This window comes from Zalophus californianus, chromosome 9, assembly GCF_009762305.2.
Source record: "Zalophus californianus isolate mZalCal1 chromosome 9, mZalCal1.pri.v2, whole genome shotgun sequence".
Lineage (NCBI taxonomy): Eukaryota > Metazoa > Chordata > Mammalia > Carnivora > Otariidae > Zalophus > Zalophus californianus.
In genome coordinates, this window is record NC_045603.1 from 6,874,702 (window position 1) to 6,901,006 (window position 26,305).

Genomic DNA, 26,305 nt, shown 5'->3' on the forward strand with positions numbered 1-26,305 from the left:
TGGGGGGCGGGGTGTGCATCTATGTCCACATTTCTCAGCTTCCCCAACCCAGAAGGCAGCATCTAGCTATGCATCCCCACACCTCTGTCCTGGTGCCTTCCCAGTGGCCAAGGGATTATGACTTGGAGGGACCAGCCTGTGTCAGAAGATGAGCAGAAGCATTTCTGTCCAAGCCCAGCCAGCAAGACGCACCTCCTTGCTCCCATGGGGGCACAGCTCACGTGGTCAGAAGAGCCAGGATTCTCAAGTCCCTAATCTACTGCTTAGCGGCTGTGTGCCTTTGGGCATCTTGTTAGCAACTCTGGGCTTCGGTTGCTTCAGCTGTGAAGTGGGGGCTGTTCGGGGGTGGTGAAGGTTAAATGCGAGGACACACATAGAGCCCCAAGCACAGCGAACACTGGAGGCTCAGGAAGTAGTGGCTGTATCTCGGCTGCATTTTTCTCCACCATTTCAATTCTTTGCAGCAAGCTTGGGTTTCGGGCTTAAAATGAAGAGCATGTCAACAGAACAGGACGGAACAAAGTCCTTTCCCAGCACGCCTTGGCATGCAGCACTGCCTTCCTGGGGAGCCCAGCAATGATGGGGCTAAAAGTCTCGAGCTTTCAAGCAGAAATAATCCCAAAGGAACAGAACCTCCCTATTGTTACCATGTGATAAGGCGATGCAGGGGCTCTGGGTCCGACCTGCCCGTGTCAATTCCAGCCCCTTCCTGGCTGCTACGTGCCTCTGTTTCCTCATCTGCAAAACAAGGTAACACCATCCACATTGCCTAGGGCTGTTGTAAGGATTAAGCGAGTTAATGCAGGGAAGTGCTTCGAACATGCGTGTGTCATTGCCGTTGCTAGATCATTTCATCTTGAACTTTCTGTCGCGCTGGAAGGGACTCAGTGGGGGCCCTGGAGCTGGAAAGCTGGGTTCAAATTCCAGCTCTGCTGTTTGCTAGCTGCGTGACCTCAGGCAAATCTCTTAGCATCTCTGTGTGTCCATTTCCTGCTCTGTACAATGAAGATGACAATCCCTGCCTCATAAGGTTGTTTGGGGGAGTGAATGGGGTTTGCCCAGGTAAGGGACCCGACTCCCTGGACACAGGCAGCCCACTCAGCCCCTCCTCCCACCCAGATGAAGACATTGAGACTCAGAGCCATTGGATGATTTGCTGAAGGACCTACATGGGTGAGACCAGGCTGGGCCCCTAGTTTAGTGGCCTGTGCTAGGCCGTCATGCCAGGGGCTGAGAGTAGAGCCACTAGGGATTAGGAGTGCCAAGTGGGCTGAGGGGCGATCTCCCCTGTGGCCAGGCTGCAGGGGCCCTCCAGCTGCTCAGCTGTGTTTCCTCCGCTGTTTTCTCTCTGCTCACCTGTGGGAAGAGTGAGCTGCCACACAACAGTTGCCACTTGGGCAGGCCATGGTCTTCTGGGTGCGGGGCCTGAGAGCCCATTGCCTGCAAGCTGCCCATTCTCCAGGGCTTGAACATGTCACTTGTGGGGAAAGGCTGGTGCTGACCCTGCAGACCCTCTTATATCTCTTTTCTGATCTGCCTGCAGACTTTGGGACCCACCAACTGTCTGCATCCATCCATCCTTCCAGTGTTTACTGAGTGCTGGGAAGCTTGGTGGTTAAGCGTGCAACCTCTAAAGACCTAGGTTCAAATCCCAGTGTGGCCTCTTCCAAGCTGTGTGACTTGGGACAGGTTAAATTCTCTGTGCCTCTTTGTAACAGTGATACAGTACCAACCAACCTCATCAGGTTGTTGCAAACCCACAGTGCCTGTTCCCAGTAAGCTTGGATCCTTCTGGGCTGTACCATGATTCCTAATGTTATCATTTTTATGGATATGGTACCCTGCCCTGCATAGGATGTCTCTGCCCTGCAGATACTCATAGCCCCGTGGGAGAGATGGATACAGTTCGAAATAGCCCTGTGTGACCAGTGGGAGCTGAGGAGGGAGCCACAACTTTGATCCTGGAGGGCTGGGGTGGAGGGCAGGGTTGACCTCCTAAGCAGAGATCACTGTGAGACCCTGTGAAACAAATTCATGTCAAGGCCCTATAGGATCCCATCCCTGCCCACGTCTGCAACCTCATCTCTCCTTTTCCCTGTCTGTGCGCTGGGCACAGCCCTCCTGAGAACAGCAGGTGGCTGCATGCACACTCATGTGTGTTGATATGCCCTGGCCCTCTGTTTGGAGCCTTCCCTATTCCCTTAGCCTTAGAGCCTGCCGTGACCTTGCCCCAGAAGGACTTATTCAGAGCCCCTATGCTCCCTCCATCAGGACTTATGGCCTAGCACACAGCTAAGTGTTCTGTGTGGAATGAAGGCATGTCCACAGAGGATCTGGCCACCCCTGCTATTTGTGCCTGGCCTGGGACAGGCCCTGCAGGATGCTGTGGTAGGGGGTTCCTCACTCTGTTAACCAGAGGCTTTTATAAGCTGTCTCCTGGAGGATGGCACGCAGGCATTCCGGGCCTCCCTCTTGGTGTGTTAGAGTTAGCAGGAGCCACCTCCAGAGAGGAAGGAGAGCTGGCACCCGGTGAAGGATAAAGGTGAGGGCCGTACACATGCTCCTGAGAGCCAGAGAGGGAGAGAAAGGCCATCCGCCTGCCGCTGAAGGCACTGACACCCCGGCTCACTTCGCACAAGTCACTGATCTGCCGAGCAGGCCAGTCTCCTCAATCAATCCGTGCTGACAGATGGTAGCGGAATCAGTGACCTAGAGGCAGAAGGCTCCATTTGTAATCCCGGAGTGGCCCAGGCGCCTGGAGGAGGGCAGAGGAGTTTGTAATAAAGGGAGTGACACAGGGTTTCCAAAAGCCGGAGGAGGAGGGAAAGGATTAATTTTGCTTCTGGAATTGAAACCACTGATTCAGTTCAATAAGTATTTTTTCAGTAGACTAGGTTAGGAGAGGAAAAAAAGCCAAACAGATCTACTGTCCTTTCCTTAAAGTGGTAGGAAAAACAAGATTCTCGTAGATGAGACAAGAGAACAATAGAGGAACTCTAATGTGATCAAAGAGGAGTTTCCCCCATTGAGCTCTGGCCACTGTGGGATCTTGGGCAGTAACTTGCCCTCTCTGAGCCTCAGTCTGCTCATGTGTCCTGTTGTGGCCATATTGTGGAACTGTAGCTGTTGTTAATATGTGCCTGGTATTGTACTGAATTCTTTATGCAGATCTCTTTAGGCTCCCATGGTACCTTATTGTCCCCTTTAACGGCTAAGGAAACCAGAGAGGTGAAGTGATTTGTCCAAGGCCACACAGCCCAAGAGTAACCTGTATCTGTCTGCTGGTTATCGTGCCCACAGGTTCTTCTTCCAAATGGTACTGAAAGGAAAAGTGACAGGCCACCAGGGGTGAAGAGGTCCAGGCTGGCCTGGCCCTAGGACTGGGGAAGTTTCCAGGTAGAGGTTGGCTGGGCAACGTTCTGGCAGGGTTCAAGGGGGTTGGGAGAGAGGGGGCTATAGAACCAGTCCAGGGACAGGAGGCAGGAGCAGACAAGAGCCTGGACTCCCGTTCTCTATCTGCATTCTTTCCCTTTTGAATGAGGCTCTCTGCACAGTTTGTGACCATCCATTTCTTGTTTCAGTCCCTCCGTCTGAGACCTGAGGGAGCTGAGGAAGAGGGGAAGGGAAGGATGGGGCAGGAGACTAAGGAAAAGCTCTTCCCTTCATGAGTTCTCTCAAGAAACTGAGGGTGCCCCCAACACTCAGTGCTTAGAAAGCTCCCCTGCATCCTTCCAAGTTTGTCCAGAAAACATGCGTCTGTGCTGGGAGTCCCCCCATCTTTTCCCTCTGCAGCCCTGACCTGAGCAGAAGTCAGCACTGGTCTTTTAAAAGTCTTAGTGTGAAAGAACTTGAAAATGAAACTCACAGAACAATGGAACAGTCAGAGGGCAGGGCCTAGCAGCCTCTTCAGCTCTGCCCCGGAAGAGCCCGGCACCCCGCTTGGCATGCAGGAGGTGTTGGGGAATCAAGTCTCCAAGAATAGCCCTGACCCACATTGGAGCCAGCCCCTACTTTGTGAAATTGGACAGGAGCCAGGAGAAATCACTGCCTTCCCCAACCACATCCTCCTGAAGTGCTGAACCAACGGAGGCCCTGCCTTGGATCCCTTTACTGGGGGCAGGTGTTGCCACGGCCAGGACCCTCCTTGGGTGGCCCAAGGCAAGGTAGAACATTTATGTCTCTGGCTAGGTGAAGCTAGAGGTGAGAGGGTAGAGCTAGGCCCAGGGGAGCTCTGTACCTCAAATGTACTGAAATCTGGGTCCCAGGCCACACCTGGTTCCTATCAACCTCCACCTGCTGTCCAAAGCACTCTTCCAATTCCAATTTACCTTCAAGTTGGGTTGCTTCAGGAAAGGAAGCCACATACTCCCCTAACATCTAGGGCAGATGGGGCCCTAATTTAGAATCAGCAATGTTAGCCAACATTAGGGGCATCTAGTTCAAACTCTCCTCCTTCCCTTTATATACCAGTGGGAAACTGAGGCCCAGACTGGGGAGAGTATTTGGCCAGATCTCTGGGTGAGTCAGAAGCAGGATCACAAACATTCCCAACACATCCTACCCCCCACGGGCCTTCTCCCTTTTGATAGCAGTGGGTCACAGCGAACAAACATCTCAGTGGTTGTTCTACAACTGAGATTTTCTTTAAAAAAAAAAAAAAAAAAAGGCCAAGCCATTCCTTTGCTCCATAAAACATACATGAGGTTTGCAAAAGAAGGCTGGGAACGGCCCGAGGCCTTGGCACCGCAAATCCTCCACCTTATCTCCAAATTAATTCTGGACCCTGGGTCCAGTCAGCCAGGCGTTGCAGCGTTTTTAATGCCGCCGCAGGCGAAGGCAACTGGCTTTCGGTGAGTATCTATTTTACATGCGAGGTTGGTGGGCCTCCCAGCTCCTCGCTTTTATTGCGGAGGAAACTGAGGAAGTTATCTGTTATCTAGGGAGCCTAAGTCATTCATCCAAGGACACGCGGCGCTAAGGGGCGGAGGAGGGAAGGGAACCGGGCCCGCTGGGCCGGAGGGCGCTTGGCGGTCAGGAGCTGCCCCCTTGCCCGGCCCCACTAAGCAGGTTACCCGGAGGAGGCCAGGCCCTCGCCCGCGGGCTCCCCAGGATGCCAGAGGCGCGACTCTGGCGTTGGAGGCTCCAGGGAACTCCAGAAATCCCAGGGAGAGATTCCGGGCCACCAACTCCCCAGAAAGTTGGCTCGCGGCCACTCCCAGGACGGCCGGGAGCCGCCGGCCAAGATGGCACTGTGCGAGCCGCCAGCCGCACGCGCGGCGCCGGGCAGCTGCCTAGGGGAACCCCGCGCGACCCCGGCTGCCGGGCGGGGGTCTCCGCGGCCCCGGCCCGGCGCGCGCAGGCCTCAGCGCCGCCGCACGCGGGTGGGCACGCGCGCACCCGCCGGCCCCGCCCCCTGCCGCCCCGCCCCCGCCGCGCGCACCGCCCCGCCGCGCGCCCTCCCGCCCGCCCGCGCGCCGCGGCCCGGAGCCTCCCCATTGGCCGCGCGCCGTCACCTGACGCTCTGTTATTTCCTGTGTGTTGGGAGAATGGAGAGAAAAAACCCCGAGCCGAGCCGCTTTCGGCCCCTGCGAGGCGGCCGCGGCCTCCGCCGGGGGAGCCCGCCCTGAGGCGCGCCTGACCGGGGAGCGAGCGCGCGGGCCGGAGCGAGGCTCGAGGGGCCACGGCCCCGGCCCGCCCCGCCGCCGGCCCGGGCGCCCGAGCTGGAGGCGGCGGAGGCTCCCCCACCCCCACCTCGCGCAGCGCCGCCCGCCGCCGCCGCCGCCGCTCCCTCCCCTCCCGCCCCCGGCCGAGGCCGAGGGACCGGGCGGGGGGCTCCCGCAGGTAACCGCCGCCCGGGCCTGAGGGGGAGGGGCCGGGGCTGAGGGGCTGAGGGGCTGGGGCCATGCCGGGGTGTCCGGCCTCGGGGGCTGGGGTAGAGGTCCTGGCCCGGCCGACCTGGAGTGCTGAGCCCCCCGGACTCTGAGGCCAGGGCACGGGGTGCTGAGGGGAAGGTCCCTGCCTGGCCCGACCCGGGAGTGCAGAGAGGAGCGGCCTGGCCTGGGGGTGCGCAGGGGAAGGGGCCCGGCCTGGCATCAGGGCGCTGAGGGGTCTCAGGGATCTGGCCTGGGAGTCCGGCAGAGCTTGGGCACCAGTCCTAGCCTCAGGGTATCGGGGAAAGGTACCTGCTTGTCGCGGCCTCGGGTGCAAAGGCGGCGGGTCTGAGCGGGCGGCGCCCAGGGGTCCGCAGGGTCAGCGCCGCCCACCCCGGGACCCCTGGCAGCCCCCGGCGTCCCGCGGCGCTCGCCTCTTCGTGGCAGCTGGGGGCGAGGCCGGCGGGCGAAGGCTGGGCTAGGGGCGGGAGCGGTGCTGGGAGCCCGGCAGTCGGAGCGCGCCCTGCCGCGGGAGGGACAGGGGCCCGTTTATTGCCATGTGAACACCTGAAACCATGTGGACGCGGCGGCTTCTCGCCTGTTGGGGGCGGAGGACAGGTACCGGCTGACCCGGCGCAAGGTCCTGGCACGGGGGGGGGGGGGGGGCGGGGAGCGGAGCGCGGGACACACTTCCTGCGTGGGGGTTTCTCCCCCTCCCTCGCCGCGGTGAGCTGGGTGGGTGTTGGATCCTGTGGTCCCGGGTGCGAGCGAGCGCCGGTTTAGGGGCCTGAGGTTGAAGCTCCTCGTCTCTTTTGGGGCGGGGGGGGGGAGTGGTGGTTGAAGGAGAGTGGCCCATTCGGCCCAGCTCGCTCTGGCAGCGGCTGGGGGTGGAATGTCTCCTGTGCGTCGGGATGGGAGTGGAATTTAGTGTGTTTTGGGGGGGGGGGGCCGCGGAGCGGTCGCCTTCCTGGGCCTGTGGGTGGGGATTATTGTCTTTTTGTGGTTGTGGATGCTAGAGCTGTCTGCCTGTCTGTAGGCATCCCTTTAGTTTGCCCTTAGGGGACAGATGGAAATTAGGACTTTTTCCCCCTTTTTCTCTTTGCTTTTTTTCCCCCCTCCAAGATTAGATGACTCTGGTAACTGCTGTAAAATGGATGGAATTTTCAAGCTATTATCTAACGGGCAGATCTTTGAATGATAATTGGACCCTTATGTTCACAGCCTCAGTGAAGACTTTTATGAAACATGTTACATGGGGTGGCAGCGGAACGTCTTACATGGTGGAGTGAGAAACTGCTCTGAAGTCCGACCTGGGAGACCAGGAGTCTACTTCCAGCTTTGCCCCCAAATAAGCTGTAACCCTGGCCAAGTTACCTATCCTCTCCAGCCTCCCAATTTCCTCATCTGTTAAATGAGGGCTCCCTTCTAGGTCAAACACTACAGGGGTTTTGGGTGGGTTTTCTCATTTGTTTTGGTTTTTTGATGTTTGTTTGTTTTTGGTCTACTACCTTGTGCTTTTGTTTTAGCCAGAGGCAGCCTTCTTGAGAAATGCAGGATTTTTCTTACCTGGCTTTTAAGATCCTATCCCACTTTTTAGTTTCCAGCCTCTTCCTTCTTCAGCAGAGCATCAGACTTGGTTAGCATAGTTTTTCCTCAAATCCCAGATACTGTTCTGTGCTTCTCAGAAAGTGTATTTTATTATAGTCTATGCTGAGTATGTCTTATATTTTTTGTTTTTGTACGAAAGATTTCAGAAAACATTTGACTATTTGGAAGCGTGGATAATGTTAAATGTATTTGGGTCTGTGTATGTTGGTTGGCTCTAGGAGTTCCAAGATCCTTTTGTGCAGGGAATTGTGGAGGGACCTTATTTAAAATTCTTGGAAGGGATATTTGGCATTTGGCTAATTTTTGAAATTTCTCACTTTAGTATTCTCAGAGTAGGGATCAAGTGGAATTCCATAGTATCTCCTGTGAAATGGTATGCTGGTGGAATTAACTGTCACCTCAGGGTGCACTAATTGTTTGCATCCCCAATTTATTCCTTAATGGTAGCCGATGCTTCCTCTCAGATGCTGCAGAACCCCAATTAGTTTCACTGATTTTATGGTGTGTGAGAGCCTTAGGCCATGCTTTTGACTGGTTAGCCCTTCTTGACCAGCCTCAGCCTTGGTCTTGTTTGTCTTAAATTCCTGCTACTGTTGATGCTTGGAGGACATGTGCCTAATGTGGTGTAATGTGTCTTCTGTCACTTTTTTATTCAGTCCGTACAGTTTCGAAAAGGGCCTCAGCAAGGGGAGGTGTGCTTGTAGTGTTGACTTTGGAGATGGATTGGTATCATTTTTCTTGTATGTTAACATCGGGCCTGTCACATAGGTAAGACACTTTTATATGGCTACACAGAGCAATTATTTGGAGTTTCTCAAAATAAGTAATTTATTCAGTGTGGGTATTTGAATTATGACCTGGTGTTTGGTGTGGGATTTTAAAAATGCTGGTTACTTAAGTCATAAGGAGTTTTCACACTCACATATGTTTATATTTGTGTTATAACGTAACGAGGAAAAGATCATTATAAAAGTCTTATTCTGCAGAGGTGATTTGTGTGTGTGTGTGTGAGAGAGAAGATTGCTAAGGTAGTAAGATGTTAGGAGACATGGGCTTTAGGTTCCATAACCTTTTAGTGGTATACTTTAACTTCATAAAATGGAATGGAATGTAGTTTAAATCACATAGGAAAGGATGTTAATATTTGTATCGGGTTTTTGTTATTTTTTAAATCCATTATGCTAGGTTCTGTCCCAGGTATTTTAATGTGTCTTACAAAATGTACCCAGCATACCTGAGAGGTAAGTGCTCTCTCCTTTTCCTGAGAGGTCACAGAGACCATCCTTACCGTAGCTCCAAAGCCTTACTAGATCTGTTATAGCTCACTGCCTGCTCAAGGCACAAATCAGCTGGTGGTAGATTGGCCTTGGAATCCATACTTCCTGCTGTGCCCTATTCTTTTTTTTCTTAAGTTATAATGAAATGAAAATCTGGACTTGGGCAAAATACTGGAAAGCATGGTTTTTGCAGCTATGCCACTAAACCAGACTCTGGTTTAGTAACCCCTGGGACTTCTGTAAACTTTCACTTTGCCTATGACTAGCCAGTTTTGCTAGTGCACCTGAGATGTAATCTAAAAAGTTTCTCCTTCATTCCCAAGTCTGCTATTCTGTCTTTGAGCCGAAAACTTCTTGTATCAGCTCAGAGAATGATATCATATGAGGGGCTGTGTCTCTTCCCGTCTGTGCTACCACACAGGTTTGCACTGCACAGGAATCCCATTAGGTGGTGACTGTGCTGTGTTAGACCAGATGGGACTGAAAAGATACATTTCCAAAAGACAGTCCCCTGTGTGCCTTAAGCTTGTGTTTGAGGCACCTTAGTGCTCATTAGGTTGTCTGGGGTTTCTGACTCTGCTGCGTTCATTTTCTTTTTGTGGAGGTAAAAGTAACAAAATAAAGCAAAACAGTAGAACCCTGTTTATGATGGAATATAACCATACATCAAAAGTTACACATTTGAAATATAATGAAGGCATGGCTTTCATAGAGCATAATCTGGGCACATTGCACTTAGACTGGATAGCTTTTTTATTATTAGTTAGGCTGCTTAAAGTCCTCTTAATACCTATGATGTGTGCAGTGTGGGTGAAACGGTTCTCGTGGTGACAAACACAATCAGTACTTTTCACGTTAGAGCTGTGTTTGCTTTGTAGGTAATGTGCACAACCCAGCAGGAAGATGAACTAAAAAGTGACTTATTGGTGTGTCTGTGGCTTGTTATCTATCTGATGCTTCATTGTGGGGAAGTTAAGAAAGAGAAAACATTAACTATAGGAGGAAACATCCTTATTGTCCTATGCACACGTAAGCCGTGCTGTAAGAAAGGGTGGAAGTTCATTGGAACGCTTGAATGCCATGGCCCCCGATTGGAGGATGGTTTTCCATGTTTGAACATCACATCCCTGAATGTGGATGGAGGCCCTCTGTGTGTGTTCTAGTTTTCATTAATAGATATTTATAGGTGATTTTCTAAGCATGGGAGATGCAGTGGTGGGCAAGATAGAAAAGGAACCTGCTCTGGAGATGAGCTGTAAACATTAAGTAAATAAGAATATCAGGCAGGGATAACTATGAAGAGAATAAAAAGACATATGATAGTGACCCAGGATGCTGTGTGAGAGTAGATGTTCTTCCCTCTTCTGAAGCCTCTTCTGCCGGGAGGGCAGTCATACTTGGTCTGTGGGATGGATGAAAATGGCATTAAACAAAGTAAGTAATTTGCTTTAGCCTTGAGCATCTTGAGAAGTTAATCCAAAGAATGGAAGTGGTTGGCTGAAACCTTTCCTCTGTTTATATCTTCATGCTTTGTGATTGGGGACCTGGCTCAAAAGAGCTTAAGATGGGTCATTAATGATACCCTGTAAAGGGTAAGAAAGAGGGGCGCCTGGGTGGCTCAGTCAGTTAAGCATCTGTCTTTGGCTCAGGTCATGGTCCTGGGGTCCTGGGATCGAGTCCCGCATTGGGCTCCTTGCTCAGCAGGGAGCCTGCTTCTCCCTCTGCCTGCCGCTCCCCCTGCTTGTGTGTGTGCGCTCTCTCTCTCTGACAAATAAATAAAATCTTAAAAAAAAAAAAAGAATAAGCAATGATTACCTCTTGTAAAGGGTAGTTCTGATAAAAAAAAAGTAGAGATATAATATTGGTGGGTGCTAGGCATTATTAGAAACATTCTTCAGTTGTGTTTATGTTTCTTTGTTGGGAAGTTGGATTGGGGTATTGTAATCATCATACTTTGTTAAAGCTTCAAATGAAACCAACAAATATTAGTAACATCTGTATGCAGGGCAGTGCAGTTCAGACTGTTAATTTAATCGTAGCCTGGAGGATTCATCCTCCCAGCCTTTCCCAGCCATCCTTCTGCATCCTAGATACCTTTACCCACCCTGTCTATGCTCTCTGATTATAGAGTTCTATAGAGAGCTGAAAGAAACCTAAGAAATCAGCTAGTCTAGCTAGCCCTTTGGCTTTACAACTCAGGAGAGATGCTGAGGAAGGTGGTGACTTTCCAGATTCATACAGCTTTATGCTGACAGTCAAGGCTAGGACCCTGCTCTTTGCCAGCCTAGGCTGGTTTTCTTTCCACCATAGCCCATGCTCTCTCACCAGAAGACTGATAGTTAACAGTTGCTCCTGAGTGGAAAAAGAAAGGAAGTCTCTGAGTACTAATGTACCCACTTAGGAAAAAGCCCATGTCTTTCCAGTCTGAAGAAGTCAGGGCATAGGCATCTGGGAGGCTCAGTTGGTTAAGCATCTGACTCTTGATTTCAGCTCAGGTCGTAATCTCAGGGTTATGAGATCGAGCCCTGTGTCCAGCTCTGCACTGGGCGTGGGGCCTGCTTGAGATTCCCCCCCACCCCCCACCTCACACTCTGTCTCTTTGCTACTACTTTGCTACTACTTTGAAGAAGTAGTCAGGGCAGAGGCAGCACATTAATCTGAAAATCAGAGTTTGGAAAAGAATATTATACCATTGTTACTTTTCACACAGATACGTAATGCTGGTTTCTCAGGCCCCACTGAGACATAATCTCATCCTGATTATGTCTTGGTCTGGAATGGATGCCACATTCAGCATTAGTTGTGAAGTTAGAATAAGGCCCTTTAGGTGTAGGGGGAAATTTCTGAAATGCGGCTGAGTTCTAAAATTCAAGGGTTAAGGCCCTAAGAGGCCTGTTTTTTCACCTCCAGACCTCGGTTTTGTGGAAGATTTCTACATTCAGAAGCACCTTAAGTATGAAGCATTACTTTGGGAGTGTGGAGATGGTTCACTGTGCCTGACAAGAGCAGGGACTCTTGACGAGCAGAGCTACTTCCCTGGACATTTCCCTGACGTAGAGCCCTGGTGGGCCAGTTTACCTGGGGACAGCTTTTGTATCCCTTTGGCAGGAACGTGAGAGGGCACCTGCTGTAAAGAGTCCATGTGACGGGCACTCTACGGAGGCAGCAGAGCATGCGAAGGAGGATATCTGGCTACAGTCTGGCTCCGTCACTTTGGCAGTGACATTTTGCCTGAGCCACAGTTTCCTCATCTGTAAGATGGAAGTACACTTTCCTTGGGGCCATTGGGAAAAGGAATTAACATAGGAAAAGCATACAGTGGAGTGCATTAATTATCTCTGGGGGGGCGCCTGGGTGGCTCAGTTGGTTAAGTGGCTGCCTTCGGCTCAGGTCATGATCCCAGGGTCCTGGGATTGAGCCCCATGTCAGGCTCCCTGCTCAGTGGAGAGTCTGCTTCTCCCTCTCCGTCTGCCTGCCTCTCTGCGTACTTGTGCTCTCTCTCTATCTCTCTTGTCAAATAAATAAAATCTTTAAAAAAAATAAAAATAAAAATAATTACCTCTAGGGGACGCTCAGTAAGTGGTAGTTGTCTATGACATGAACATTCAACACTGTGCTGTGTACTAAGACACTGGACTAGAGCAGTGTTGGTTCCTGCCAAGTGTATGGATTTTAGAGTACACTCAGGTATCTCAAATACCTGCCCAGTAGAGAAGGGCACAGAAACAGGGGTATCAGAAGGGCTCTGATGAGGGAGTACGAGGTACTCTGCCAAGATGTGGAACCCTAACTTGAAAGGTCACATGGGCACCTGGGTGGCCCCATCAGTTGAGCGTCTGACTCTTGATTTCAGCTCAGGTCATGATCTCAGGGTTGTGAGATCAAGCCCCGCGTTGGGTTCCGGGCTTGGCAGGTAGTCTGCTTGAGATTCTCTCTCTGCCTCTGCCCCTCCCCCCGACTCATCCTCGCTCACTCTCTCTCTCTAATAATAAATTTTAAAATCTTAAAAAAAAAGGTCACAAGCAGCTTCTGAGGGGTGGATCATTTACTTCCTCATCCCCCCGCTTGTCTCTCAGCTGTCCCTTCCCGCCTCTGCAGCTCACTCCTCCTCTTCTGCTTGACGGTTGGTGTTCTCTGGACCCTCGTATTGTAGTGTACTCTCTCCCCAGGTGCTCTCGGATATCCCCAGGCTTTCATGATTATCTGTGAGCTGATCAGCCCCACGCTGGTAACTTCAGCCAGATCTCTCCTAGCTGCTGCAGCTCCTGTGTGACACAAATGCAGGGATACATCACCAGTAGCTTGAGCTTCCTAAGTCCAAAACTGAATAGACACTCCTTGAAAGTTCTTTCTCCTTCATCTGTCCCCTTCTCCGTAAGTCGCTTTCCTAGCCACCAAGCTTCCCAGATGAGAGTCCTCCCTTTCTCTCCCCATCCTCTACATGTCATCCATCACCAAGTCACCATCAGTGCTGTTTCTGTGCTGTGACTGGGGTCTGTCCATTCTACTGCCACTGCCCTCTGAGCCATCATCATCTCTTACCTGGAACACTGTGATTGCCTCTCATCATGGCCTCTCCATTTCTTCTTCTATCTGTCTCTCTTCTACTTTGCCCGGAGTGGCCAAGAGTTGCCTGTCTCTCCTCTACTTAACAATCTTTTTATGGTTTCTCATAGTACTTGGAAGACAATCCCAGCTCCTTCCCATTTCTCACACAGCCCTCAGGACCCTGGGCCCTGCCTGCCTCTGACTGCCCCTCCTGCTGCCTTTCCTTGCTGTCCTCCAGCCACATCCACTTTCTCTCAAGTCTCCTGAAGGCACCCAGCTCTTTCCCACCTCAGGGACTGCTTTGTATGCTACCTTCCTCAGCCTCAAACAGTCTGGCCAGCCCATTCTTTTCCTCATCCTTCAGGGTATTTGTTGAATGAATGAACGAATAGCATGAGACAGGCAGCAAAGGAGATGATGGGGTAGGGATGAAAAGTGTCCTTGGAGTCCATCTACAAAGGTGTAAATGGAGTATAAAATGATGCCACCACTTTGGAAAACTGTTTGGAAGTTTCTTCAAAAGCTGAATATATGGGATGCCTGGGTGGTGCAGTTGGTTAAGTGTCTGACTCTTGGTTTCCGCTTACCATGATGGGATTGAGCCCCACGTCAGGCTCCACACTCAGCATGGAGTCCACTTGGATTCTGTCTCCCTCCCCCTCTCTCTCTTTTTCAGATAAATAAATCTTAAAAAATAAAAAAAGCTGAACGTATGTCTACCCTGTGACCCAGCAGTTCTATTTCTAGGTATCTGTCCAAGAGGAATGAAAATTTATGTTCGCAAATGAGCTTTATACAAGAATGTTCATAGCAGCTTTATTCATGGTAGCCAGAAACTGTAGATAGTCCAGATGTCTGTCAGCGGGAGAAGGGATAAACAGATACACTCATACAGTGGAAGACCACTCAGCAATAAAAGGGAGCAAACTACTGATACATGTAGTAAGGATGAAGCTCATAGATATTAATGCTGGATGAAACACCAGACACAAGAAAGTACATAATGGGTGATCCCACTTACAAGATCTTGAGTAGGCAGAAGGGGTCTGTGATACTAGAAATCACATCAGTGGTGGCTTCTTGGATGGAAGGGGATTGACAGGGAGGGGACATTGAGAGAACTTTCTAGAGTGATGGAAATCCTCTAAGCCTTGATAGGCAATCATCAAATCTGATTGAATCATATACTATATGTAATTTTACTGTCTGTACTTTATACCTATAAACAACCTAGGAATTGTCCCAGATCCCTTTCTCTTCTCCCTCATTTCAACTTTTCATCTCCTAGGAAGTTCTGTTCACTTTATATCCATAATGTATCCTGAATTTGTCTCTCCCATCTCAAGCACCATCTCCTCTTATCCGGACTGTATTTTAGCCTCCTGACTGGTGTTCCAACCCCCTATTTTTGGCCTCCTCCCAAACCATTTTTTCCACTTATCAGCTAAAGTGACCTTTAAAAATTCAAACTGGGGTGTGTCAGTTGTCTTCCCACAGTCCTCCAGGAGCTTTCCATTGCTTTCATGGTGGCCAGCTAGGGCCTGTCTGACCCGTCTTCTTCTGAGCCCATCTGCCCTGGCCGACTCCTTACTTCGTGCACGTTCCAGCCTTGTGGACTTATCCCCTGTTCTTTGAACACCTGAAGTTCATTTCTGCCTTAGGACCGTTATACTTGGCTCCTCCTTCTGCCAGGAGCACGCCACCTCCCAGATCTGTGAGAGACTTGTCTGTTTGTGGTTCAGGTTCAGTTTAAAAGTTTCCTTTTCTGGGAGGTTCTCTCTGACCCTCTGACTAATAAAGTAATGCCCCATCACATCACCCAACTCTATTTTATTCATAACTTTGATCAGATCTGAAATTATCTTGGCCTTTTGTTTGTTTGCCTGTCTCCTCCCTCTCAGGTTAAGCTTGACTTGTTCATTGCTGTATGCTTAGTGTCTGCAGTAGTATTTGGCCCATGTGGGACAAAAGTATTGACTAAGCGAAGGCATTGTGGGGATGGTGGTGACGTGATGAGGCTGTTTAGGAGGTCCACCTGTGAGGGAGAAGGGGCCAAGGAGAGTAAAGACTTCGGGCTTGGCAACTAGGTCATGGTTGTGCCATTCATTGAAATAGAAAACGGTGGAGAAAAGACGATTGGGCTGGGGTATAAAGTGATGAATTTCATTTTGGACTTACGTTTGAGGAAGGCATCAAGCGTTTGAGGCACAGATGTAACATTTAGGAGAAGGAACTGGGCCATAGACTTAAGACTCAGAGGTTAGCACATGTGGTCCAGCCTAGAAATAGAGGAGATTTTTCTCAGGAGTGGACAAGGATGTGAGTATGTAAAGGTAGAGAAGCAGTTGGTTTTTCCCTGCCTGAGTGCTGAGCATCTCCCACCAGTAATGAGGACTTTACAGAGTTCAGCCCTTATTTAGGAGGTTTCGTAGTTTTAGACCCTTCCCCCATTATTGTTGCTAATAATGACAGGTGCTCAGAGGGGAGGACAGAAATCTGAGGAATGTGAACATTTAAGGGAGCAGGGCAGTGTTTCAGGAGCAGGGAGGGTGCAACCAGACAGGTTTGGAGGAAAACCCAGAGTGCGTGGCACGAGGACAGAAAGTGTTTCAAGTCAGAGGCGGTAGCCAAGGTTACCGAGAAGTGTCATTTGGGAGGGGAGGGGATAGTTAAAGCCAGCCTATTGTGTGTTCATGAGAAAGTGAGGTGAAGAAGTGGCACAGTAAGTTTGGGGTCAAGTCTTCCCAAAGTTTGGTTATTAAAGGAGAGTAAAAAAAAAAAATTGCAGGGAAAATCTGGAGTCAAGAGAAGACATTTTTAAAAGATTTTTATTTTATTTGAGAGAGAGAGAGCGAGCGAGAGAGAGATCACAGAGGGAGAGGGAGAAGCAGACTCACCGCTGAGCAGGGAGCCTGATGTGGGGCTCGATCCCAGGACCCTGAGATCATGACCTGAGCCGAAGGCAGACGCTTAACCAACTGAGCCACCCAGGCACCACGTGAAGACATTTTTAAAAATATGCGAGAAGCTCTAGCATGTGTAAAGGAGGTGGGAAGGAGCAGTACAGGACGGTGTTGAAGATGCAGGAGGGCGTGCTGGACGGGGAGGCCTTCCGGGATATCTCAGGGCCCCCTGTGATCGGGGGCATTGGTTTGGATGGTAAGAATACTCCTCCGGGAGGAAAGCAGAGGTGTGTGGGTGGGAAACAGATAGGCATGAGGGCTGGAAGGTAAGGAGCACTTGTTTGTGTGTTTTGTGAAGATCCTGCTGAGGGACAAGAGTGAGGTGGGGTATTGGAGGCTTGAAAAAGGCAGGAAAGATTTGAGGAAACTGCTGTGGCAGGCAGATAGAGCTGGCTAAGGAAAAGGAATTATGGTGGGGGGGAATAGAAAGTAGTTAAGATGAGCTTTCCACCTTGGATTTTCAAGAAACTGATCAGACCTTTACAGTTCTTTGGTTTTAGATTCCCGTGATTGGGACTCAGCTTTTTCCTGCCTTGTGTCTGGCCATCCCACTCCTTCCCCATATGCCTCTGCCATTTCCATGCATTAGACCAGGAACTTGTAAATGATTTCAGAGCTCTCGTGTTTTATTTAATCAGTACTTATGTACATTCATGGTTAGGTAGGCGGCCATGTTCGAAGTGTTGTGTTGAGGCAGCGGGGTAAGGTGGGGGCACTCTGAATTCCTCAGAGCCAGGCTGCTGCAGGTCTGCAGAGGTGGCTGGGGCCCAGGTGGCCTGGCTGGGGCGGAGGAGTGAGACTCACCTCTTCCCAACTCAGTCGCAGCAACTCTCATCTCTCTCTTAGCATTTGGGTATCTGTGTAAAATTTCTGCTGAAAAAACTGCAAAATGTTTTTGAACACCACTGTACTAGGTGGTAAGATCCTTGCAGTCAAGGTTGTGTTTTGTTTTATTTTATAGCCCCAGTATCTGGCATTTTGCCTTGTCAGTGCACTGAGAGTAAATGCCGGCTTTATCTCTGAGGCTCTGCTCTAGAAGCCCATCTTCCTCCTCTGTCTTTACCCATATGTTACAGTTATGTATGTCGTATGTTCCAGTTGATATAGAATGTGTCTATTTCACCACAAAATTGTGTATTTTTTGGCGGCCACCATGTCTCGTTAATCTTAATTCTCTATCTCTTTCACATAGTAGGTATTAAAAGTAATGTTAAATTTGGGGGCGCTTGGATGGCTCAGTCAGTTAAGCGTTGATTCTTGATTTCCGCTCAGGCCATGATCTCAGGGTCGTGAAATCAAGCTGTGTCAGGGCTCTGCGCTCAGTGGGGAGTCAGCTCGAGATTCTCTCCCTCTGCCCCCCCCCCCCCCCGGCACACAAGCATACACACGGGCTTGCTCGCTCTCTCTCTCTCAAATAAATAAATAAGTCTTTTAAAAAAGAGTAATGTTAAATTTGGATTCGTTGTAAAAAAAAAAACTTGCAAAGTGTTCCTAAGAATAACTAAAATGGTTTAAGAATGGGGAAAAAATTCGAGAAAATATCCGCCAGAGAACTAATTTAACCTGATGAAGTATTCTAAACCATAAGTTAACAAGGGTCTTGGGATGTGTTAAAGAGTGATGGTCAACTGTTTCTCGACTCTGAGGAGGAAAACAATAGTAGATGAGGTCGGGTGGGTTGTTTAGTAGCTTAGGTGAACAAACCGAGTACCTTCCTGCTCTCTGAGGAACGCCAGCAATTTCTCCCGTAGAGTTTTAGAACAGTGGAACAGTCTCCCTTGTGTTCAGTAACCCCTACTTGATGGCAGAGGTGTAAAGAACATGCCCTCAGGATTCCCGCCAAAGGACTCCTGTAAACTCAGAGCACCCAGGCAGCGTAGATGAACCTAACACATAAACAGGTACCTGCACACTAGTGAACAGACCTAAGCACAGATGTGCACGTTGCAGTGAATTCAGTGCCGCTTGTTTTGTTTTTTCCTAGTGGATGTATAAGTTTAAACATAATAGGGGTAGAATTTTCATCTTTTAGTCGAAGAAGTCTGTGTGGAAGAGGATTTAAGTTCTAACACACCGAACAGGAGAAATTTGAGTTGGAGTGAAGGATCTTGCAGCCTGCGGCATTTATTAAATGTTTCTTTTTAAAAAAATATATATTTTTACATTGGCTAGCAAAGAGATGAAAATTATCTCTAAAGATAAGGGACACGAGGCTAAAGGAGGCCTATAGGAATGAAACATCAGAGAAAATGGAAGAAAAAGAAAATTTCTATTTCACTTGAGCTGAGATTGCTAACTTTATGCCATGCTGGGAACCAGAAATGCAAAATAAGTAAGACCTCTTCCCTTTCCCTGGAGTGCAGTGTTGTAGAAGAGTCAGACACCGAAGATTCACATTTACAAAATCTGTGTGGGATCTATAAGGCTAAAATGGTGGTGTAGCCAGAGTTCTAGGAGAGAATTAGTGGGGGGGCTTTACTTCTGCTTAAGTATGGGAAGAATATTGGAGAAAACTGTAGAGGAAGGGACAGACATGGGAGCACCACCTGGAAGGATGGCTAGGAGAGAGAGCTAAGTGGAAGAGTGGGGGAGGAGCATTCCAAGGGAAGTTCCTTCAAGAACCAAGGCTTGCAACTATGTGGCATATTAAAGAGAAAAGCTCAGGCTATTTGGGGACCTGGAAATTGCAGGGAAGGGATGTCAGAAGGGGCTGTGGACTAAGAGTGAGGCCCTTGGTGATGGGCCTTGGATCTGGGCCAGGGCACTGGATTCTCATAAATGGAAAAAAGTTTTGTGAAGAGAGGTGTGATATTGAGAGACTAGTTGGGGGGGGGAATGTGAGGGATGATGAACTGATCATCTGTGCCTCTTCAGGCTCCAGTCTGCATGAGAAGAAAGATCTGTATTTAGCAACTGGTTGAAATAAATGGATTTATAGGAAATTTTAGCATCAACCACTTCGATTCTAAAACAGGTGAGGATATTTTATTTATCAAAAACTGAAATAAATAATACTAAATAATAAGTAATATAATTATATAAGTAATAAATTCTAAGTTCCAGACAGTGTTCCAAACACTTGAAGAATAGTGACTTGCTTAATTCTTAAAAAATCCTGTGAGGTGGTACTATTATCTCCATTTTTAAATTTTATTTATTTGTTTATTTATTAAGATGTTATTTATTCATTTTGGGAGGGGAGAGAGAGAGGAGAGAGCATGAACAGGGGGGAGAGGCAGAGGGAAAAGCAGACTCCCTGCTGAGCTGGGAGCCCACCGTGGGGCTGGATCCCAGGACCTAGAGATTACAACCTGAGCCGAAGGCAGATGCTTAACCATCTGAGCCACCCAGGTGCCCCTATTTTCCCCATTTTTTAAGATGAAGAAACTGTAACAGAGAGGTTGAGCGATTTCCCGGAGGTCTCCTCTAAAAAGCAGCAGAGCCAAGATTTGGTATCGGGCATACTGACTCCAGACTCTGTGCCCTTAACCTGTACACAGTACAATTCTGGGTTTAATTTGACTGAACTGGGAGATAACTCTTGCAGAATAAGTTTATGACCCCTTTGAAGGGGAAGGAGTTTGGGTTTGGATTGTAGGAACAGAGCAGAGTGGAGCCCAGGAATTGCCATATGGGGGACCTACTTGTTAGAACATCGTTTGTGTGAGGGCAGTTCCCCATCATATCCCCAATGCCCAGAAGAGTGCTTGGCATGTAGTTAGTGCTCAGCAAATAGTTTTTGTGTGTTTAATAAATGAATTTTGCTACCAGTTCTCAAGGGAATATGCCATGGAAGCTTCAGTTTCTTTTTTCCCTTTGACTCTCTGTTCGTGATCCCTTTCTGAATTAATGAGTTCCGTGACTTTATTACTTGCTTGTTCTTATTGAACTTATTGTGCTGAGCTTTCAAAGGGTGCCAGCTCAGTCTACTGTTTGGTGATGAAAAAAAACATCAGCAACTTATTTTCAGAATCAAAATACTGGGTTTTAAGATTTCAGCAATCTTTTAATGTAAGTATGATTTCTTTTGTTGGTGCTTTTTTGGCTTTTCGTATGCCTGTGTTTAAGATGTAAACCTTAGAAATGTTATTAAAGAGAATTGGAAGTATTGAATCACTATATTGTACACCTGAAACTAATAGGACACTGTGTTAACTAACTGGAATTAAAATAAAAACACAGGGGCGCCTGGGTGGCTTAGTCGGTTAAGCGTTTGCCTTCAGGGATCAAGCCCTGCATCAGCCTCCCTGCTCAGCAGAGAACAGAGCCTGCTTCTCCCTCTGCCTCTCCCCCTACTTTTGCTCCCTCTCTCTCTCTCTGTCAAATAAATAAATAAAATCTTTAAAAAAATAAAATAAAAACTTAAAAACCAACCAAAAAAACCCCACACTATTATCTAAAAAGAGGGAGAATTGGAAGTGACTTCTAACTATAGTAGTTGAGATTATATATTTATGGAGTCCTTCTCAACAGACCAAGCATCATCTCTACTTTTTTTTTTTTTGCCAGTATTCTTAATATTTGATACCGGTCCACATGTATCTGCTGCAGAAGCTTCCTCAGTGAGTCAGTGGTTAGGAAATCTTTTCTAGGAGCCCAGTGGTGACACAGCTCAAGAGCTGTCTCTGCTAATGTAAAGCCACAGCATCAACCATGTAGAAGTCATATATCTGATTTCATTAGCAAATTACTAGGTCATATAGGCTCCTAAGGAGGAGCAGACTAATGTTTTCTCTCTGTTTTAGTTCATTCTAAATTAAAATCATTTGAGAATAGGAGAATGGGAAATTTTGTCTCCGTTCATCTATAAATATTCAGACTTAGGTCCATGAGCCAATATATTCTTTCTCTTGCTGACCTGATTCAGCTTATTAACATTTTATTTAAGTATATACCTCATAATATTTTATTTTCTTTTAATAATAAGATTTGACTCCTAACCAAATTAGAAATTTGAAAAAATCCCACTACTCTTAGAGATGAAATGGTCATATGAAAATAGTTATTTTTGTTGAAGTAGTTATACATGGAAATAATTATATATGTTAGAGAAAAAAATGTCAAGAATGTTCGCATTGTGTTTTAGTTTAACTTTTAGAACTACCTTTTATTGAAATGTGTCTTTTTATTATGAAATTAGTGTGTGCTTATAGTATAAAGTTGAAACAATACAGGGGTGTATAAGTCTCCACAGATAACTGTTTTTACAGTTCAGTACATATTTATCTGCACTTGTTTTAAAAAAACGCCTTTATTTTTTATTTTTTAATTTTTTTACTTTTTAAAGATTTTCTGTATTAGAGAGCGAGAGCACATGCACAAGCAGAGGGAGGGACAGAGGGGGAGGGAGATAAAGACTCCCTGCTGATCAGGTCCTGGGTTCAATCCCAGGACCCGGAGATCACCACCTGAGCTGAAGTCAGACGCTAATCCGACTGAGCCACCCAGGTGCCCGACCTTGATTTTTTAGAGTGGTTTTAGGTTCACAGCAAAATTGAGAGCAAAGGTACAAGAGATTTCCCATACACCTCCTACCCCCACACAGGTGCAGCTTCCCCTGCTATCACCATCCCCCACTAGGGAGGTACCTTTGTTTCAGCTGATGAACCTGCATTGACACATCATTGTCACCCAAAGCCCGTAGTTTATATTACAGTTTACTCTTGGTGCTGTGTTCTGTGGTTTTAGAGAAATGTAGAATGACATGTACCCATTACTATCACAGAGGAGTGTCACTGCCCCAAAGTTCTCTGTGCTCCACCTACTCACCCCTCCCTCCCCCCAACTCTTGGCAACCGCTGGGCTTTTCACTGTCTTATGGTTTTCCCTTTTCCAAAATGTCGTAGAGTTGGAATCACACAGTATGTAGTCTTGTCAGATTGGCTTTTTTGACTTAGATACATGCATTTAAGGTTCCTCCTTGTCTTTTCATGACTTGGTAGTTCATTTTTTATCACTGAATAATAGAACTGTTTTTATGTGTGGATGAAGGTGGTTCTTAATACTCTTTAACAAAATATTGCCAGGTTTTTTGTGTGTTTTTTTTTTTTTTTTAAAGATTTTTGTCCAGGGGCGCCTGGGTGGCTCAGTTATTAAGCGTCTGCCTTCAGCTCAGGTCACGATCCCAGGGTCCTGGGATCAAGCCCCGCATCGGGCTCCCTGCTCCGTGGGAAGCCTGCTTCTCCCTCTCCCACTCTCCCCGCTTGTGTTCCCTCTCTCGCTGTGTCTCTCTCTGTTAAATAAATAAATAAAATCTAAAAAAAAAAAAGATTTTGTCCATATATTTATTTTAGACAGAGACCACGGCGGGGGGAGGGGGGCAGGGCAGGAGGAACAGAGGGAGGGGGATGAGTAGATGCAGCACTGAGCATGGAGCCCAACTCAGGCCAATCCCACGACCCTGAGATCATGACCTGAGCCAAAATCCAGAGTCGGCCACTCAACCTACTGAGCCACCCAGGCACCCCAATTACCAGGTTTCTGTTATAGTTCGTTCATCTCCCAAAAACTTATTTGTTTCAGACAGTTTATGGCAAATTATTGCCTAGTTTTTAAATATAGTAGCAGAATAATTTCTCTGTCTATTAAACCACTGATCTAATGGCTAACATATATTATTTAAGTGCACAGTATTTATATCATTTAATTTTCACAAAAGAGCTTTATAAGGTCAGTACTTTGTAAAATGGGGATAAAGAAAGAGATTGAAGAGAGATTAAGTCATTTGCAAGAGGTCACTCAGCCATTAAGTGACAGAATCCAGACTTGAACCCAGCTCTTTGTAGCTCCAAAACCTGTTTGTCCCTTTTAAAGATTTGATTTATTTATTTGGCCGGAGAGGGAACACAAGCAGGGGGAGTGGGAGAAGGAGAAGCAGGCCTCCCGTCTGGCAGGGAGCCCGATGCGGGGCTTGATCCCAGGACCCTGAGATCATGACCTGAGCCGAAGGCAGACGTCCAACGACTGAGCCAGCCAGACGCCCCCTGTTTGTCCCTTTTAATGTAAAATGTGTACCTTGTAAAAATGCATACTGCCTGGCTGCTTCCTTCCCCACCCACCTGAGCTCAGGCAGCCCCATGTACACACATGCTCTCTGCCTCATTCTTTCTCTTCACAGCATTTATCTGACATGTTGTCTTTTATCTCTTTTTTCCACTACAGTGTAAACTCCGTGGGATAGACGCTGGCTCCTTCATCTTTGCGTCTCTGTTGCCTAGCGCTGTGCGTGGTACACAGTAGGGGCTCACATATTTGTTGTAAAGAATCTGTACCATAGGTTCTATCAGTCCATAAGATGTGCTTTTAATCACTTTTGTAGGAGAGACTATTATTTTCCATTTTAATTAGTGATTTAAGCGAAGGAGTTCGAAGAGGGGTCCCTTGAGGAGATGCTGAGGAACCAGCTGAGTAGGAGAGGAGGCTGTTGTGGTTAGCAGAGCTGGGAAGTGGTTTGAATGAGGGAGGTAGGAGACCTGCCTGCGCTGCTGTCATGCCCCCCAAAGGGTAGCTCTTCCCCAGTCCCTGGTCCAGTCCCTAACTACTGCCAGGAGAGCTTCTAAAATACAGCTCTTGTCATGTCCCTCTCGGTTGTGGACTGGCTTAAATGATGATGCCTTGCCTTGCTCAGGGTTCCGTAGGAGGACTCTCCTCTGCCTTTCCAGGCCCATCTCCTGGTTTCCCTACTCATGTGCTCTCCCGTGGCTTCTGTGTCCCCAGGTCCTGCCTGTGCCCGTGCCCCCTGCCCGCTCTCCATCTATGGAGATTGCTGTCTTTCAAGGCCTTTCTTATATGCTCCTCCTTCCATGAAACCTAACATCCTCTTAACTGGGTGTTTCTCTCATGGAATTTTGTAATTTTCTTGTGTACATTTAATCTTTTTTTTATTATACTCTTCTGAACGTGTTCTCACCCTCCTTCCCCAGTCCTCTTTGAAGGCAAGGATTATAGTGTCAACACTCCTTATATTCTCTGTGTGGTGCATTGAATATGTGAGCAGACTGAATAGTTTTTGAAGTAGAGAAGAACAAAGGTAGACAAAAGACAGAATTAATGGCATTTAGTTTTGGCACAGGGAAGATTTGTCCTCAGTCAAGGATTATTTTGGTGGTCAGGAATCTTTTTGAAGAGAAGCTGAGTTTGGGTGCAGGGGGCAGTGAGGGTGGTAGGTAAAGAATGAAGTATGGCGGGTTTACTCTTCTGCAGGAGAAGACAAGAAGCCAGATGGAGAAATGACTAGATGAGCAGCGGTTGTTTTTCAGAGTTCTGAGATGAGTTCCAGGACCTGCTCTCAGGGTGTTCAACAGTATAGCGAGGGAAACGGACATGTTAGAACAATATTAATACGTTGTGAAAATTTAGCCATAGGGAAGGGAAGGCCCTAGAAGACAATGGTTGATTCTGGAAAGGTGGTTGGGGTAAGAGCCAGTGATCTTATTATCAAGATTGAGGTCCCAAGAAGGTGGGCAGAAGGGTTGGCATCATGCAGCAGGAAGCAGCCTTCAGGTCAAAACAGTTGTTCTGTCCCTCTTAAATGAGCATTACAGAAGGTATCCAGAGGTATTTTAGGATGATGATGGTGAAAGGTTAGCTTTTAGTGCTTGAGCTCAGATCTTATAGGAGAAGTAGGTCGGTATTAAACAATAGTGAATTTAGTGTTTGAAACTTTCATAGCAGCTTGTTCAGTATTTCCAAGGTTTGCAGGGCTAGAGACTGAAAGTCATGGAAGGGAGCGAGGATTAATGATGAGGAGTGGGGGAGACCAAGTCATGAAATTGCTTACTCTTGGGTGTCCTGGGTTCTTTTAGACTGAGATGCCTCCTTTGGGTTTTGTTTTATGTTTAAGATTTTAAGATTTTATTTTTAAGTGATCTCTACACCCAACATGGGGCTCGAACCCACAACCCCAAGATCAAGAGTCACACGCTCCATCAACTGAACCAGCCAGGTCTTTTTTAATTGATGGAAGTTCACAAAACATAAAAGTAACCATTTTTAATATAATACATTATTAACTATAATAACCATGCTCTACATTAAGTTTCCAGAATTTTTTCAGCTTATAACTGTGAAGTCTGTACCCTTTGACCAAAATTAACCATTATTTTTAAAATTTTTAAATTTATTTTTAAGAAGGGGGAGAGAGCAAGCAGGGGAGGGTAGGGGCAGAGGGAAAGGGAAAGAGAATCCCGAGCAGGCTCCATGCCCAACATGTGAGCCCGACATGGGGCTTGATCGCACAACCCTGAGATCATGACCTGAGCTGAAACCAAGAGTCGGACACTTAACTGACTGAGCCCCCCAGGCGCCCCAAAATTAACCATTTTAAAGTAAACAGTTCAGCAGGTCAGTGACATGTAGTACATTCATGATGTTGTGCATGTATAACCTCTCTCTAGTTTCAAAACATTTTTATCACTCCCAAAGGAAACTCCATACCCCATAAGTAGTTAATACCCTCCCCACCATCCCCCATCCCCTGCCTGGCAACTACCAATCTGCTTTCTGTCTGTGGATTGACCTATTGTGATGACTTCATGTAAATGCAGTCGTGCAATATGTGACGTTTTTTGCCTGGCTTCTTTCACTTAGCATGTTTCTGAGGTTCATCCACGTTGTAGCATGTATCCGTACTTTGTTTGAATACCTGTTTTCAGTCCTTAATAGTAAGTTAATAATAAAGTATCAGTATCAGTTCAGTTAGACCAAATGTACCCCACTAATGTAAGATGTTTCCCGTTACTGGCATTTCAAGTCAGTGTGGTGCATTTGTTGCAATTGATGAACCGATATTGATACCTTATTGTTGACTAAAATCCATGGCTCTTTTTGGGCTCACTCTTTGTTGTACCTTCTGTGGATTTTGATGAAGACGTAATGTCATATATCCACCATTACAGTATCATACAGAATAATTTCACTGTCTCAAAAGTTCCCTCTGACCCACCTATTCATCCCTTCCCTGGCAACCACTAATCTTTTTACCGTCTCTATAGTTTTGCCTTTATCAGCATGTCATGTAGTTGGAATCATATAGTTATGT

At 47.5% G+C, this 26,305-nt stretch overlaps 1 protein-coding gene across 3 annotated transcripts in view; it reads left to right on the plus strand.

The window, feature by feature from the left end:
- TCF20 (transcription factor 20) overlaps positions 1-26,305 on the plus strand; it is a 191,933-nt gene that overhangs the window by 82,278 nt on the left and 83,350 nt on the right. The window contains exon 1 of one of the 3 annotated variants that reach the window (XM_027593146.2): positions 5,722-5,841. The exons of 1 other annotated variant lie outside the window; for it this stretch is intronic. The gene's annotated coding sequence lies outside the window, so the exon portion shown is untranslated. Of the gene's footprint in view, positions 1-5,721; positions 5,842-6,470; positions 6,489-26,305 lie in introns of those variants that run through there. One more of the 3 variants, XM_027593147.1, reaches the window with a different exon arrangement.